Source organism: Columba livia, chromosome 4, assembly GCF_036013475.1.
Source record: "Columba livia isolate bColLiv1 breed racing homer chromosome 4, bColLiv1.pat.W.v2, whole genome shotgun sequence".
NCBI lineage: Eukaryota > Metazoa > Chordata > Aves > Columbiformes > Columbidae > Columba > Columba livia.
This window is the reverse complement of record NC_088605.1, coordinates 63,353,186-63,372,433: the sequence shown is the minus strand read 5'-3', so window position 1 is coordinate 63,372,433 and position 19,248 is coordinate 63,353,186.

The following is a 19,248-nucleotide window of genomic DNA, read 5'->3' as shown; positions in this document are numbered from 1 at the left end:
TTAAATTTATGAACCAAATCTGTATAACTAGCAGCCTAAGTATGTTTAGTGCTTTATGAGCTAAATTGGACTCAGAGTGTTTGACAGCCATAATGAGCACTTAAATTTATAAAAAAGTATGTTTTTTTGTTTTTTTTTTTTTTTTTCTGAAAAGATCTCACGGGATTTTGAAACAAGCAGTTTGATCTATAGTAATTACTATGTGTTAAAAAAATGTGCATGGAAAAAGTGTGGCACATAAGAGGATGAGGGTCTCTTCAAGGCTACTTGCTTCCTGTAGCTTATTAAGTACATGAATGTTTACAGATGCAATGAATACCTGCTGACCAGTAAAAGAAAATGTTGACACTTAATGTATCTTTTCCCTTTTTTATTGTAGCCTTTCTGTTCATGCTTTAACAAAATTATTTGAAAGGACCACCTTCTGGCTGCAGTTTAGTTAATTCAGACACTTAACATGCCTTTTTCTTGACTAATAGTTGCTTCTCTGATGTGAAAAATCTTCTTTATGAGTTTGGATTTTGTTATTCAGAATTATCTGTGCAACAGTAGATAACAGCTAGGATACTGAATGTTGCAACAAAAATATAGAACAATACTAAAATTTCACTCCAGTCAGACTTTTACTGCAACATAATTTAAGTAGTCAATTTTTCTTATATACAGAAGCAATGGAAAATGTTTGTTGTCTTTTTCCTTCTTCTCCTTCTCCATCTCCTTTTCTCCTTTCTTCTCTTTCCTTTTTTAAGTGAATTTCACATGTTTCCTGAGAGAAACAATAATTTAGGACTTTTTTTTTTTTTTTTTTAAATGACTGGAGTTTTTAAAACTTCTGGAAGAGCCTCAAAAATGATTTTTCATCCTCAAAGGCAATGCCTTTGAAATATGAATGTCACTTCAATACCTTATCTTCTTTCTGATTTATTTATATTTAACCATGCTATCTGTATTACCATGGCCAGCAATGTAGGCTTGCTTGAGTGGACAAAGTTCCATTGAAACAAAAGCCTGATAAGTCATTTAGACTGTCATTTTTTTGCTGCAGTATTGTGATTTTACAGACAAGTTCTGTTCTCTTGTATGTTGGTGAAAACCATTATTCAGAGCACCCAGAATTTAATCTAGTCAGGTGAGTGATACCCCAGAATTAAACAAATGACATCAATAGTAAAATGAAACTTGCATGCAGAAAGGAGAAGCTGTAATGTAGCATGTAAAGAGGATCTTGTCAATCACGTAACTTAGAGCTAAGTTTTCTTTGTGTTTTATTATATATTGTTTAATTTCAACGGTAACAAAAATACCTCTTTTGGAGATGTAGTATAGCTTACAGACCCCATCAGCTCAGAAACTGTCCACCCTCTCCTGAAGAACTCTCAAAATCAGATCATGCTCTCTATTTGGAAATAGCAAAGTTTTAGGAAAATGAATAAGTGTATTCAACGTAAGTGCATAAACACTGCATATTACCTTCCCTTGAACTCCTCTGTTTGTAAATCCTTCGTTCAGCCTCTCTTTTTGGTGATACTTAATTATGGGGTGTCACTCAGTGCAGGTCTCTGACTGCCCTGGTTAGCAGTCTAGCTCAAGCACACAGATGCCCTTTTCAGTGAGAGTGGAGAGGATGAGGTGATGCATGCCCTTATCTCATCTCAGCAGATAATCAGGATACTATAGGTTGCATACATTGATTCCTCAGGTCAGACTATGGGCTGAAGGATTGTTTTCGATACTGTGTAGCATTGATTATTTTAAACACAGCTGTAATACTAAAAAGCCAAACAAAAGTGATTTTCTTCTTTTTTTTTTTTTTTTTCTTTAGGGAAAAAAAAAAAATAAAGCAGCTCACCAGCCTATCTGCTTTTCAAGGTAAAGGATATGCTACCAGGGCAGCAAAGTTGTTGTTAAGTGAAAGTGCAAATCTGAATACCTTCATTAAAATTATCAGTAGGAGTGGGCTGCATTATGCCAGTGATTGTCATGTCTTCCCATTCAAACTAACGGCATGACAAAGCAAAATATCAGAAACATAATCCAAAATGACAAAAAAAAAAATCTTACTGAAACAAACAGAAGCTTTGTTTCTTTACATATAATAAGGCTGGGATTTCATCCCTTTAACTGAATGGTATTTGATTAGCACGTAGCGTAGGCACCGCTTGCTTGACTAGGATGATCAGAGCTGTGATTGCGCCGAAGGCAGTGTTAAAACTTCTGCATTTGTTCTTGCATTTTTAAGACAAGATATTAAAATACAAAATAGCTTTCTTGGCTGAGGAAAAGGTGACTGGTTGCCAATCAGTTTAAGATATTCTGTGTACATATTCATGTTATTAGGAGGACTCCCTGAGCAAGATGAAATATATCCTGAACAGTTCTAGGAACAGTAATAATATTCAGTGGCATGGGATTGTCAGCAGATTTAGTGGAAGGAATGAAGAAAAGTTCAAAAGAGATGGATGAAGAATTAGAACATGATTAGCATGCCACATTTGAAGAGTTTAGTGTCTCTTAATAGTAAAATCTGAGCAAATTCTGCATTGTTACCACAGTAAGCATTAGCATAGCTCTGTTGCTCTACATGGTAAGTAATGTGTCAGGAATTGAATTGAAACAGCATTACATTTTTAGATTAAAAAAAGATCAATATTATTCAGCTCAAATACATTGAAAATGACAGAGCTATGTGGAAGAAGTAAGAGAAGAATCCTTGTTCTAGCTTAAGATGGGCAGCTACTTCTAGAAATAATGAGATGTGATAATGAGGCACTGATTGCCTTTTATTTTTAGAGATGTTTCTCAAATGAGAAAGTCATTGCTGCATTAAAGAAAAAACTATGAAAAGCGTCAGGATGATAAACAGAATACAAATGGAAATATGTACGGTCTCTTTACATGGTACATACTAAGTTAGATAGAAAACAGTTTTTACTCTGGCAAGAGTTTGAAGTTTTATGAAAACTTGAAAGCTCTGTCTCTGTGCAATGCAGAATGAGGAAAGCTGTTTGAAATCTGGAAAGTTAATGGGCCAAAAATATTATTTCCTGCCCATCGTGATTTCTGAGTATCTAACATACTACTTTTTCATTTGCCTGTATGGTTTGTGCCTATACAAAAAATATAGAAGATTCGTATTTTAATGATCAATTTAGTGATAATTTTAAGTTACTCAGTAATAGCATATAGTAGTAATTAGAAATATAAATAATTACAAATGAAAAGAGGTAAGGCTTATCAGAGCATCCTATGTTTGCTTTGGATGGAGAAAAACAAAAGAATTATTAATTGCTTTAGGGACATGTTAATGAAGGAGGAAATATTTAATGAAATTTTATTTCTTGGTTGCAGGTTGAGTATTTCAATTGTGCTTTAATTTCAAGAATATATTTTGAATAATGTGAAAGAAAAGGGTCTTTTTCACACCATTGCTCACAGACCTACGTTAAACTCATGTTCCTCTTGCTAGTGACGTAGTTTTATTGTCCATGTGTCACCATAGCTGAGTTGATGCTTTTAAGGGAAATCTCATAACCCTTTTGTAACTTTAGTTTGACACTTAATTAGACTTGACTGGTCTGATGAGGTTGCAGCAGTAATTATGTCTGAATATCCTTTTTCATATAAAATATTTTGTTATTAGCCATTGTCAGCTACTTTGGCGTTTTGAGAAGAGTGAACCAGCTAACAACTCTAACAGCTATTTCAAATATCTAATTACTTAATGCGTATGTAATTCAAACCTAAATGTGGACATTGGTAAACATTCTTAGACATTTTGAGGAGTGTCATATGAAATAACTGAACAGTCTAGTCAATTTGTAGATATCTGCTGTTGTGCAAGTGTAAGCTTGACTCATCATTGTAATTAGAGTTTGTGTTTGTCTGTAACTGGATCTTACTCAATACTAAATGACACAGAATGGCTTTTCCGTAAATAATGAATGTTACACATTACATTAAATACTGTGCTTCATACAGCATGGGATTATTTCCATAGAGCATAGTAGAGAACTGTTGACCACAGTGAGTATCATTAAACTGTGTAGTCAATATTGATTAAATGCACCAGAAGTGATACAAGCTACTCCCTCTCAGTCAGACAATTTTTTTATGTCATAAAGTGCCTATGTATTTCTCTCTTGCTATTTTCACTTGCTTTTTAATGACTTCGTAATTATAGAAATGCTTTTTCTAGATCAATGGATTTCTAGTCTTGTTACTGTGGCAATCTTTAGTTAAATCGATGAGATGGTAGACCCATTTTTTTGTGATCAGAAGGTTGAACCTGAACATTTTAAAATATGATATAAATCTTGTCCATTCTTCACATTTTAAAAAGAATTACATAGCACAGTATTATCAGGGGGCAACTGAATTAATTTAATTAATGTAATTTATTGTTTCCTGTATTTTTGGGAATTCTTAGCACACTGGCTCCCACTGCGTGTCTGGGACTCATATGCGACCTATTTAGAAGAGGCATTTACATGATTGTATCCTTCCTGGTTGGCATTACCAAACACTCAAAAGTCAGTTTATTATCACACAGAAACTGCTGTGGAGCTCACCCTAGCAACAGGCATTCCTTGCCTAAGTATAGAAATAGACGATTTGCCTGCACCTGTAAAGGTGACTTAATTCAAACAGTAGATCTGAATGACTCAAACTTAAGGAAATTTTAGTCAAAGTTTCTGAGATGTATCTAGCATTTGTATTTTTAAAGAACATGATAGTTTTAACAGCCTTCCAGCTTCTTTAATGTTATTTACATTATCGTGCAAGTAAAAGGAGTAGCGAATAGAATGTAAACTCTAAAGTGTATTACTGTAACTTGTGATTTGTACCGTAGCCATATTTCTGTTAGCATTTTTAGCTATGTTTGATAGCAAACTCAAAGAAGATCCAGGATGGGCATTTTTAGGTCTTCGTTCTACATGTTAGCAGTTTTCTGCACTGAGAGGAAGCAAACCTGTATTTAGAGTGGGATGTGTGGTGTGCACCGAGTGCAGTGTTTTCAGAGAGCTGGCACTCAGCCATCTTGATCTATGTAGTATCAGCTGTTGGAAATTTTTGTTGACACTGAGCCAAACATTAATCATGGTTTAATTGAGTTGATTTACCAATATGAGGCAAAGAAAGTCTTCCTCCATGCAATACAGGTATCTTACTCTTCCAGATGTGCTGTGAAGAACTGATTTTCTGTTTTTAGGAAAACTGCAAAAGACAAAACTATCATCTGTAGTAAAGATGCATATCTAAAGTTCCAGTAATGCAGTAGATAAAGGCTTAATATAACCACTGCTTGTTAGCAGCTTCTGAGCAGCCAGAATGAAAAATTAATTCATCATTAATTTCTTCATATTAGGAGGTTTATTCATTGAAGATGTCTGGTTTATGAGACGAAGAATCACCGGAGATCTTTCTGAAATTCAGTGGTTTGAGCACCTCTACAACCAAAATAATGAGCTAGAAAAAACCCAGAATTTTAGAACAGAAAATTAGAAGGTGATAAAACGTTAATATTAAAGTGCTCTAATTTGTTTTGAATTTTCTCTTATTTTTTTTTGTACCTCCTTACACTATTTTTATACAGAAATTCTGATTAGTTGGTTTGTGCAGAGTTCTCATAAATTATAAGTGGGTTTTGTTGTTGTTGTTTGTTTTGTTTTGTTTTGTTTTTTTTAAGCAGACATTTAAGTGATGTATTGTTTCAGATAATGTATTCCTGAATTGAGCCAAAATCAGATTTTTGTTAATAGGCATGAAAACAGGAGACATATGTATATCCATATATATATAAAAGTATATATATATATATATATACATATATATATATATATAAACCACCCAACAAAAAAACCCAGATGTTTTAAACTTGCAAGGCTGAAACACATTTGGAATCAAACAGGGACTCTAGGTTCAATAATTTCAATAATAATTTCAATTTCAATGGTTAATTACAAAGATGAAGTAACGTATTACTTTTCGATAATCCAGTATGCTTTCAGAAAAAAAGAAACATAAACTTGTTTGGGTTATTCTTTGTTTATTTGTTTTCACTATATGATAATTTGAAGTCCTATTAATTTTTGAACTATTTTCCAGGAATTTTTTTTTTTTTTGTTTAATAAACTCTTGTTAGTGCTTTTGTCAACGGAGATGCTAAAGGTATGCAAAGTCTTTTTGACTAAATATAAGGTAAACAAACATTCCTGTTTTTTCTTGTAAAATACCTCAAATATTTGTGAAACTGGGAAGAATAATTTTGCATGGCTTAATTTTGGAGATAACATTGAATGGAGAGGCTGTGTATTCTCAGGTCTTCCAAACAGTTTTGAAATCTCAGAGTGATTCATAAGCACTTGAAAAAAAACACAGTGTAAGTGTAGCAAAAGAGCCTGGATGGAACATAGTTTAAGCCAAAAACTCCCTTAAAGCTTATAATCTGCCAATTTGGATGGCACCTAAAGATGTATAAGAGCACTCAATTATGGCTGCATAAATAGAGAGCTTGCTGGGTGAGTTAGTTGGATCAAACCAAATGAACTTAGTGAAGTTTCTTTGAGACAAAACCACTAAGATCCTGTTTCAACTGTACTGCTGTAAACATGTGTCAGTTTGGTAGGAAAATAAGTAGCACATAAATTTAGGAAAGCTAGTGCTGTTTAATTCTTCAGTTTCCAAATCCTCTAATAATATTTGTATCCTGCATCCATGGGACTTCTCTGAACAATATATATTATGTGAGGATTATTGAAGGTTTAAAAACTAAGAAAATGGTAAGAGACGTTTTACATTGGCAAAAATGGTCATCGACGTAAAAGAACACATCAAAAACTGTCAGTTAATAAGTCAATAGGAAAAACTGGGGTTTTTTTAGAGCAAAAACTTTTTTTTTTCCCTAGGTTATTTATTTTCTTGTATTCAAGAAAGCCGAGTATATAATAATTCATACTTTTTTTTTTTTTTTTTTTTCTGAAATGTCTTTTATTGGGCAAGAATGTAAGGAATTTGAAGTAGAACTTGAATTTGGAGATGTGCTTTTGAATGAGTGTGTTTAGGTGAGAGAATGAATAGTGCGTAGGTTTTGATGCAGAAGCTCTAACCATGGCATTGGAGAGCTGGCTCTGCATTGGGGTGAAGCTGAGCAGCTTTAGAGAGCAGAAGGAGCTGGAGCAGGGGAGAGTGGCTGTGGCTCGAGCAGCCCTTGCCCTAATATGATGCGTGACGAAGTTGTGGGTAGGCAGCACTGGCTGGTGTACTAAAGGGATTTGGGGAAGGGAAAGTTCTAGTGGAGGCATTAATGGTAGCCCTGGCAGCTGGATCATCATCTATATCACACGAGCCAATAGTGTGTCCTGACAGCCAAGAGGGCCAACTGGGATGCATCAAGCACAGTATTGCCAACCGGGCGAGGGCGGGGATTGTCCTGCTCTGCTCTGCACTGGTGCGGCCTCACCTGGAGCACTGTGTGCAGTTCTGGGTGCCACAGGATAAAAAAGATATTAATCTACTAGAGAGTGTCCAGAAGAGGGCTATGAAGTTGGTGAAGGGTTTGGAGAGGAAGCCGTATGAGGAACAGCTAAAGTCACTTTGTTTATTCAGCCTGGAAAAGAGAAGACTAAGAGGAAATCTCATCATGGTCTACAGCTTCCTCACAAGGAGAGGAGGAAGGGTAGGTGCCGAACTCATCTCTTTAGTGACCAATGACAAAACCTGAGGGAATGGCAGGAAGATGTGCCAGGGGAGGTTTAGGTTGGATATTAAAAAAAGGTTCGTCACCCAGAGGGTGCTGGTGCACTGGAACAGGCTCCCCAGGGAGGCAGTCACGACCCCAAGCCTCACAGTGTTCAAGAAGAGACTGGACAATGCCTTCAGGCACGTGGTGTGAACTGTGGGGTTGTCACATGCAGGGACAGGAGTTGGACTTGGTGATCCTGTGTGTCCCTTCCAACTCAGGACATTCTGTGATTCTATAATAAAATGGGCAGAAATGTTTGACTGCAATCTGGAACATGTCTCTTACTTCCATGTATCACAGAGTTACTAGGTTGATTATCTGCTTTATTTTGTATTAATGTTTTAATTGCCTTACTACATAAAATGTCATTGAGAGAAAAAGTAAGTGTTAACGGAATATGTCTGGGAAATGGGAGACACGGAGACCTCTTGCGTCCTATTTCTAGTGCGCTCCATCTTCCATTGTGAAAAAAGACACCCATTAAAAAGGAGAGGTGACAGTTATATTTGCCATTACAGATAGCCAGATAGATGCTAAGAATAGAGAATGATAAACAGTTGCATCATCGTGTGAAATTACTTCATGCTCTCCCAGACCAACAGGTACTGCAGAGGTGTAGATATGGATCTGCAGGATAGTGCTGCAGTAGGTTAAGATAACTGCCACCATTGTGAATTATCTAGAACTGTTTAATTCCTGGCAAGAGTAGCACCGACCACATTTCTGAATAATTATGTAAGATACTTTAGTTATATTGTTTGCAGTTTTATGCAGGAAACTCTCTCTTATTTGTATTGTCTGTTTCATTACAGTAGGAAATGGTCAGTTACTACTCAAAAGCTTGACCCTAGAGCTAGTTCTCAACAAAGTAATATCTTTTAATGATAGCAAGCAGGTGGATATGCAGTTTTCCCTGAGATTAAGTGTATGATTTTAGGAAACTTCTAAAATTCATTTCAATATTTATTTAGACTCATGTAAAGATGCACACACTCATAAATATGTCATCTGGCCATACGACTGTATTGTGGCAAAGGAAGTTCAATCAGCTAGGAAGAGTAGTTTCCAATTTTGCTTTCACAGTGATTTAATTCCAGGGATTAAAATTTAAATAAAAGGATGTAAGCTACCTGGGTAGCCAGTTGCACTATCTCAAAATAGGAATGAAGCTGCTTGAAGTAAGAGGAGCAAAAGGCATAAAAAACCCCAACCACCACCACCACCACAAAAAAAAAAAAAAATCCAAACCCCAAAACCAATGAAGTTTGAAGGCACAATGGAACAGTTTCTAAGTTATTCCTGTGTTTTCTTCATTCCTGTTCCTCTAAGATAGCTGAGTTGATTCAGTTTCATTGTTCCCTGAGTATGACATGAATATTTCAGTTCCAAATGGTTGAATGTTGTTTTTATTAGTCCATTTAGATTGTGGCGCAAATATATTTTCCTGTATGTGGCTGAGATTTGGAGTTAGGGAATATTTGTGGCATGAGGCAATAAATAAAAAGAAATGCATAGTGTGCAGTTCAATACAGTTGTAACAATTGAGTGCTTTTCAAAGTTCACACTCACAGTGCTTCACAGACCTGAAGCAGACTTGGCCTAGCATGCCTTTTATTTTATATTTTGATATTAATTTCTTACCAACAGCACTGTCTACTTCCCTCACTCTGAGAAGTTATCAGACTGTGAGAGAAAGACAATCCTTATACTCCATTTCTTTTTATCTTCGCAGTGCAGTTTTCTTGTTTCCTTTTTCAGATGTCCTCCATGTACAAGTGGACATCCTCAAAAAGAGCAATTCTGCTGACCCACCAACAGGAAACATTTATAAAGCATATTCCTCATGTATGAGTTTGATTACTTTTTTGTAATTAATAGTGTGTACAAAAGTGGGGTAGTTCTCTGTGGACAGATCATCCCACAGATCAGATCCTTGTCCCAAAGATATAATAAGCTGAATTGTTAACATACCAGCTGGTCAATTTGTCTATGCATATATATATTTACATTTATTTATTTATTTATTTATTATTTATTTTATTTATATAAAATTTATATATAATTTATTTATATAAAATTATTTATTTTGTTTATATTTATACATATATGCAAATATATATATATATATTTTTTTTTTTAAGGTTTAATTATCATTCTTCCTTATTTGTTAAGCTAGTGAGGTTTGGTTCTTTTATAAGTAAGGAAGACAAGAGTCCTCTGACTTTCCCTCTGGCCAGGTTTTCCTGAAATGCATGGAAACATGTAGGCAAATATCAGAGTTTGATTTTCAAACGGACCCCATTTTAAAATATTTTACATTGTTAATGAGAGGCAGGACATTACAAGGAACCAAATCTCTTATATGATGTAGTCTACTAGAATTTAGCCTGGAGCAGTCTATGTTAGGTACTAGCATCCAGTCTAAATAATCAGGTTACAGAAATGAAGATTCCTAAGGAGTGGCTTTAGGAGTGGAGATGTCAGGTAGTGACAAGACCCAGAGGCCAGAAATTGATAGATACTGTTCCAGCATCCAGAGGTATCTGTGGTGCTTCTGGAATTTCTGCTGGGTCAACAGAACGTAATTAGATTGCTGATGGATTGCCTAGTTCACTGCGTTGACCTTGATCCCCTTTGGGGTTTGTATGTGAATCCAAGAAATTAGAACACCTTAGTCTGGGACTAGGATAAGATACTTCATGAATCTCCCATGATATTTGTGCACAGCATTCTTCTGCAGTAAACAATCTTCACCAATCCTCCTTATCTTTTCTTCAGTACAATATAGTGGCCCTGGGGACACACCATACTTATCCACCAAGCAGCATCAGTTGGAAAATAAGAACTAAAACTTGCAGCATCTCTGTCAATAAGAAAAAAAATATCATGCAGGTTTTAATATATGTTGATTCTTCAGGAAAAAGGCCTTAAGTCATAGATGTAAAAAAGAACATTGGTGGAATATTGCTACTGGCAATCAAATTGGATGTCTCTGAAGGGTGTCCAGCCATGTGCGTTGGAAAGAACACTATTCTTTCCTCATTTCCTTTGCTGGCACAAGCAGCAGTCTGCTGATTTTCAGATAATTAAGGATTGTATGATGAAGGCAACAGGCATATTATTTGATAGAAAGGCTGAGATGAAGGTGCCAGCTAAGTCTGGAAGATTCTGTAATTTGATCTGACTGCTGTCAGGAACACAAACTTGCTGAAATTAGATCTGCTGGCTACCACCAGAGTAGTTGGTGAAGTGAAAAATGTACATGCAGGGTTTAGATGGGTTTCCTGAAGTCACTGATTGTATATTTTCATACATCACTCCAGGGCTAAGAAGTACAGTATTAACCTTCTGTGTACCAAAGCTGACAATTTGCATTTGATGGAATTCTAAAGCCCCAATGTCTTTACCTGCTTCAGATCCTGGCTGCAAAACAAAAGAAAAACCTTAGACCTTTCAAAAAGCTTGGATATTTGTATCTTTTATTGATCTTTCAATGCTGTAAGCAGAGCATACCTAGCTAATGGCTAACCAGCAATAAAAATTATAGGATTTTGCAGTATATTTGCAATCACTTAAAATGTTTTATGCATCTAATCATTTGCAGAGGAGATGTAGAGAGAAAATACCTACTGAGGTAGGATATCTAATAATCTATTGTGAGCAAAAAGACCTGCCCCTTCCTGCTGCATTCTCCTACCCTTCTCTGGGTAGTGGAATAAGCGTCTGGAGGCCATTCTGACCTGGTCCCCTGCTCTTCTGAATTGCACAAATCCGACACACAAAGAACAAGGACACTCTTCTTGCATCCTTTCCTGTCCTTTGGCTTCCAACTAGTAGGATAAAGTAAAGGACAGACAAAGAAAGCCAACGTGGAGCTTATTTGCTGAAGATGCAACTGAAGAGAGCAATATGTCTGTTTTAGTGGTGCTGGTTTTGTTCTGTAGATATCTTTGTTCTGATGGCTGGGCAGGATGTGTCAGAGACTGAGACCACCCTGAAACTGTTGTTGTGTTCTGGTAGCTGTTGATTGCTTCAGCTCCAGCCTGGGTTTAGCCCAATGCTTTAAAGCCCAATGCTTTTAAAAAGTAAAAGGCCTCTTCTAACTTCATCAGTATTCAGTTCTGCAGCAGCTGGTTTCTTGGTTCAAGAGTTCATTGGCATTGTATTTAAGGAGCAGACCCTGAGAATGGCTGAAAAAGCAACAAACTGAAGCTCACTCTGAGAAAAGTAAGTGGTTCAGCATTTTAACAGGTCATCCATTATAAATGACTTCCATGTTCCCTGTACACCAGATTATCCACACGTACAAATGATTTAGTCTGATATATCTAATGGACTTTTTATGGCCACGTACAATGACTTTTACATAAGGATTTTTACAGACATGTGTATAAGATATTCAAATTGAAACAGAGACTTTAAAAACTCCAAGCTTTTTACTTGCTAGACTACTGTACAATAGACAGATGAATTTTACACTGATCTAATGTTTTTTTGTTTGCTTTATCCTGACACACTTTTTTTGTTTGTCTGTTGAGCCAGAAAACACATCCAAGGTGCTTGGATGTATGGTAAGATTTCTCATAACTAAATATTTGTCTTATATCTTACTATACTTTGGAGAGATTTTTATCTTCTGTGTCCTTTTCATTAAATTCCAGTTTTAATTGTCTTCAAAAGAAGCTTTGAACTAAGTAGAAAAAAACCTGGATTTGGTCATCAAAGTGTGAAGTAGAAACCTGCCATCTATCTGAATCTCATTATGTCGTATGATCTACTGGATTAATATGCAATGTTTGTATTTTCCCTGCTAAAAGACTTGAATGGTATATAGGCAAATTTGAAAAGGTTTGAGGTATAGTTTTTTGAGTTAACATTTCAGAGAAAGGCAAAGCAGGGTTTCCCTCATTAGGATAGTAAAGCTATAAAATATCCCTTATTACTAACTCTGTAGGTGATGCTGCAGACCACAGCAAGAGAGATGGTGCTGTTAAATAACAACAAAAACCCTCCATGGAGCCACTGTCACTTCTGAGGCAAGAGAAGCAGGGACATTGTTGCCATGTTTGCAGCTTTGGCAGTCCAGCATAATAAGTGTACACAGAGCAGTGAGCAATGAAAATCCAAAGTTGTAGGAAGGAAGAGCACAAGTGGAATTTACTGTTTGCTCTCTCGCCTCGTCCTGGCTTTCTACAAATATGTGACATTGCTTTCTCAAAACTCCTGGTAAACTCAAAAGCTAGTTGGCTATCTGCTAGGAGTCTAAACTGAATATTTACTTAATCCATATGCCCTTTTATGTTCATACTGTAGGGAATAAAAATGTTCTTGTAGTTTATTAATTGTTAATAGCCACATTATGATTTATAGGTTCAAAGTTTTCATTACTACATGCAGCAACGTTTAATTAGAAAGCTTTTAAACAAAGTAAAACAGATTCTGTGCAATTCAGTGGTGATTTATAAGACTGTGGTTTTTCTGAAACTTCATGCAGGTGATTCCTTCAGCCAGGGAAGAGGAGGTATGGCAGCATGCAAAGGCTACCCTTACTTCAAGAATCTATGAGGGTATGACAAAAAATTTGGAATGCAAACTGTAAAAGTACAGTAAACTATCCATTAACTTCCTAATTACTAATCCTCTGGGCCACGTATGGCTACAGACTTAATGAAGGCAATGAAATGTGTGCAATTTGTATCTAGGGTAATTACAGAGATACTGCAATTTTCCAAAAATATTAATTTTATTAGCCTTAGGTATGCTAATGCACAGGGAAAATTTGTAAACCAAAAGCAATGGCAAATGAGATCAATAAAAAGGCATTAATATGTCATTTCAATTAGTGCAAATGTTTGGTTTATGCAATTCCATTTTAATCTTAAAACTCATTTGCAAATGGTTTACTGAAGGTAAAACTGATATGTGGCATGTACACTTGTAAAAGTAAAAATATAAGACAAATGTTCGTAAGATGTGAGCTTTACTTGTAGCTGGAAACTGAAAGGAGATTCAAGAATGCAGTCTTATTTACAGTTGCGTACATCAGCTACCTGCCATTGAAGCTTAGATATTATAAAAACAATCACTGTTCAGTATCACCTCTCTTGCAGAGGTCGTTACAACAGTGTCTTTTACTTCTTTTACTTTCTTTTTTTTTTTTTTTTTTTTTTTTTGGGGAGGGGGAATATTTTTTGCTGTTATTTGCCTTATTTTCCTTATTTTCCTTTTGTTTTAAAACACACATAATCTTTGAATCTCTTGAAACCATTAGTCATGCAAATGTATGAGGTACGCATAATTCACTAGACTGCACATGGATAATGCAACTTTGATTGCAACAAGTGGCAGGGTGGTAAAAATGTATTAGTCACAAATCCTGCTCCCCTTGGGCTTCTCAGTCTAGAAAAATGTAAAGCCAGATGGATATGTTTTGAATTCTGTTACATTTTTGAGCAAGTTCTGATGCAGTTTCCCAAAAGGGAGGGCTATACCACTGAACCCATGAGGTGTACATTTGCCTTAACTCTATATGGGAGATCTCCCATCGTAGGGCTACATCCTTTTATAAATCTTGAGAGCTTTATAATCAGGTCCACACCCTAATTTACTCCTGTCCTTATTGTAAAATAAGAGTCTTTTTTGATGATAGAAGAATAACTAATGGAGGGAAAAAGAGGGAAAAAAAAAAAAAAAAACAACAAACAAGTAAAAAGGTAATTACCATAGAAAGCCTGAAAAAAGAATGTTTTCTAAGCAGTCTGATTAGGTAAAGAGCTATTAACCCTGAAGACCAAGCTTGATAGTTCATTAAACTATGTATTTTTTGAAATTGCTCTTGTTAGGTATTCTACCGAGGCAGATGAATTAAAACATGGCCACAGGCATAAGAAGATTTGGAATGTATGTCCATTAAACTGACGAACAGCTTGCCAGATGGAGCCAATGAAAAAAACCTTTTTCTGACAACTGTAAAGGCTGCACAGTGATTAAAATAATGAGACCGAGCTGCTGCAGTGTCTGTAGCAGAGTTCTGCATTTCCATTTGACGAAGCTTTCTGCGTTTGTTGCAACACATGTCTCTATCACTGACTGAAGATCTTTACATTAGAAAAAAAAAATCAAAAGTGGATAAACTGGGTTATGAATTTAAAACAGTCAGGTCAGTAGTAAATATCACAAGCTAAGATATTTTAGTTAATATCTGTATATTTGCTTCTGTTGTTTTGGAGTTTCATTACATGAAAAAATTATGGCAATGAAAGATGGATCTTGATGAAATATTATTTTATGAGGTACTCAGACAGAACCGATGAAGTCACATTCAAAAGAGAAAACCTAAAATTTCAGTTTAAACCATTCGTTCTTCAGAAATAGGCTATGTTTTTTTTCCCTAGGGGATCTCTTAATCTAGTGTGTTTCATTGTTAGTAGTGGCCTCAGAGTAGAGGTAGTTGAAATTTACATGCACAAATTTTCTTATTGGAAGCCTGTTTTAATTTCATTCAGCCAAGAAATGTAAATTCTATCTAAAAAGTGGACTTTTCAGTGGCAAATGTAAGAATTTTCAATTGAAGTGTTATCATATAATGTTGATATGAGGAATAAGAGAAACATGCCAACATCTTTTAGTACAAGAACAATATTTTTAATATTGCTTAATCTTTGTTCATGTTTGTTCTCTAAAACAGTTGTGTTTTAATTGGTCTTACTGCAAGCACAGCCATAAAGTGCTTTTATGCTTGATTCTGTTAAATTTAATCTTCATTTTTTTTTTCTCCTTTTATATAAGAGGCAAATTAACATGCTGACAAATTTATAATCCTAACTGTTCTGTTTTACAAACAGGCTACATAATACCTGATTGGCAGGAACACATCCTTTTTTATTGGTCCAGATAACCTATATTTTAGATTACATTTTAGATTTTATATATAGATGTTATAGATGTGTTTGTGTATGTATGTATACACTATTAAAAAGAAAAAAAGTGGACTTTCAGTGTGGTCCTGAGTGACTGAGTAACACTGATCTATGTAATTCTGATTTTTGCTTGAAATATAAGCCAATGGCAGTGGTGTAAATCATAATACCTCTATTAAGTCTATGTAGTTAAATTAGTATACAGTCACTGAAATTGAAATCAGAATTAGGTTCAGCCTACACATTACTTATTTAAATCCCTTCATCATTATTTTTAATTTCTTATCTAGACTCATCTAAAGTCAGTTATGTGACTTCTTCTTGAAAGTAATGACTGGGGTTTTCTGAGCACTGATATAATAAAACTGGTAATTGAGTACACCAAAAATATGAACAGTTACAAATGCTGTGCATTAGGGCTTAAAGTAGAGAGCTGAATGAAACCTTCCATTGTTACAACAGTTTTATAACGTAATGCTGTAACAAATAGGCTTAAATTCTCCCTGCAGAGGTCTGGCATAGTGTATGAGTATTTCATATGTCATAATAGAAATGTAATTTAACTGCATGGGGTTTAGTGGAGTTTCAATAAAGGTGAAACACTTTGTGTCACACTATCAGATATGGAACCTGTACTATTTAGTACAGCATATGCTATCCCGAGTCTTGTCCCACACAGGCAAAAATGTAGTGTTTCTTGTTTAGATTCCTAAATTCAGATTTATTATGAGCAGTTTAGCAAAGTTATTTCTGAGTAAATTTTGGTTGCATTTTTTAATCTGTTTTGGTGATTCTGGAGGTGAGTTCCTATCACACTTAATTTAAAAATAAAGCCTAGAACTAGTAGCTATTACAGTCTTTGCAGTGATATCTCTTCACTTATTTTTGCAGGATCCATCTGTTGTCACTCAGGTGGCGTGCTTGGCTTCAAATTCATAGGCTCATACAACTGAGCCAGAACTCTAATTTAACTGAACCTTTAACAGTGAGGCTCAAAAGCAATAATTTCAGAATCACAGAATCACAGAGTAGTTTGGGTTGGAAGGGACCTTCAAAGGTCATCTAGTCCAACTCCCTGCAATGAGCAGGGATATCTTCAACTAGGTCAGGTTGCTCAGAGCTCCATCCAGCCTGGCCTTGAATGTCTCCAGGGATGGGACATCTGTCACCTCTCTGGGCAACCTGTGTCACTGTTTTACCACCCTCATTGTAAAAAATTTCCTTCTCATGTCTAGCCTGAATCTCCCCTCCTTTAGCTTGTCCTGTTGCAACAGGTCCTACTGAAAAATCTGTCCCCATCTTTCTTATAAGCTCCTTTTAAGCACTGAAAGGCCACAGCAAGGTCTCTCCAGAGACTTCCTCTCTCCAGGCTGAACAACCGCAGCTCCACAGCTGGTTGTGATACTCCAAGTGGGGTCTCACCAAAGTGGAGTAACGAGATGGAAATGCCTCCCTCAAAATAATGTACACATTTGAACACTATGGGCCAATTACTAGCTGTGCCCTGTGTCTTTATTTAACAGAATGACTGTGAAGTCTAACAATAATAATTTTTTTTATTTATAGACCTTCAAACCTGGAATTTTCCCCCACCCTCAACACTCTTTGACATCAGACTTGTTCCCAGGAACAAGGTTCCTTCAGCTTCTAAAAGTCCTGTGACGATACACAGAGCCCTTGAAGATACTTCTGATGGTAATTAGGATTTCTTTACAACTCTTTTGAGAGAAAAACACATTTCTTACTGGTTGTCCTACACATTTTCTAATTCTGACCAGGTTTTATTTGTTTATAAATAATTTATTATATTGTTACTTTTTGAACAGAGAGAGGTTTCTGACCATCATAACTGGTTGGACTAGATTATGATTGTTGGTCCCTTTTAAAATGAACTGTTCTCCTCTCCCTGTAAAGACCTTTACTCAAGTTACCAGTGAATTTTTCATCCTTTGCAGGGAAAACAGTGAATGTTTTCCTGCTTGTGATTCCTGTAACTGGTGACTTCCATAATATGTCCAGGACTCCTTTCTCAACTACAAGGTTAAGTAAAAGAATTCAGGCACACATCTACTGCTTTTTATGTCAAAAAAATATTTGAATATTCCCAGACAGAATGCAATGAATAAAAAGCCAAGTTTTTGCTATATCTTCAATGGAGCTTTTTTCATGCTCTGCATAGTATAATATCTGTACTAAACAAACTATTGAAATGAAGCTTAAGATCAGTTATACTTTTGGCAGTACTTCTAGATTTCAAAAGTAGTGGGAGTCAGCATTCATAAATCATTTAAGAACTGCCCAGCAAGCAAAAGTTAAATTAGCTAAAGTATGTTTTAAGCACATTGAAGAGAAGAGAAAGAAACACCATTTCAAGCATAGCAATCTAGTGCATTCAAAATTTTCTTGGTCTTAATGACTTCTTTGGTAGAAGTGGTGGATCACAAGGATGTTTGATCTTTTCTCATCATCAGTGTGAATGCATCTGATAACTTCTGTGTGTCATACTTGTTAGTATTTTCATACGCCATTTTATAATAATTTCTAAAAGTAGCCTTGTGTATTAAAAGTAACCTTGTTTATTAAAAGTTATGGGTTTACTTTTTGTCTATTTGTGTGTGGTTGGCGGGGGTTTGTTTGTTTGTTTGTTTTGTGTGGTGTATGTTTGGGTTTTTTATCAATTAATAGACCCAGCACGAACAGAAATATTTTAAAATGTCTTATGTGAAAACATGCGTTTGACTGGTCTAGATGTTTACTCAGAAGTAATCTCTAATTATATGGTTGAATCTATCCAGTGGACTTATCTGGTCTGATTTCCAATGACCCTCTTATCTCTTATTGTTTGAATACTTAGTCTAAACAAATGTTAACTCGTTTCCCTAACAAAGTATTTCTCATGAAGTCTTTGCTGCATAAACAGAAGAAGTTTTTTATGGGTATTCCCAATAATTTTAATTGTATTTCTGAGTATTTGTAACTGTTTGACTAATTTCTTTGGATAAAGATATTTTGGGCTTTTTTGTTATTGTCCATAGAATAATTTCAGTGAGTAATTTTCCACATACATTTGTGAGACTTCTGTATATCAGGAAGATTCTTGCAAATGGCACTGACTCACCTAAGCAAAGGAAAGAGTCTTCCCTCAGTGAAGGGCAAGAAATTAAAAAGTTTTGTTTTCAATCGGACTTGTGTCCTCACTTTGGCCTAAAATCTACCTGGATCCAAAATACTACTGTATCCTGTATAGCCTACACATTGTGCTTCCCAGCACCTTGTTCAATATTCATCGTCAATTATCCGTTTGATCAAGGACAAAATCAAAGGAAAAAAATTACAATATTTTATGACGAACTATTAAAATTTGTAAGTTAAACTAGTGCTTTCTAGTTGGGATGCCTACTTTTAGGATTCCATTTGAGATACAGACTTCTAAATAAAAGTTTGCTGTGCTTTTAAACTGCTGATGTCGATCTGATTTGCAATTAAATAGCAGAATAAAAAATCAACCTATTGAAATTGATTTATGAATGTGCCTTTAGGAATTCAAGGATAGGGCTTGAGATATATGAAAATGCTAGTAAGTATTTT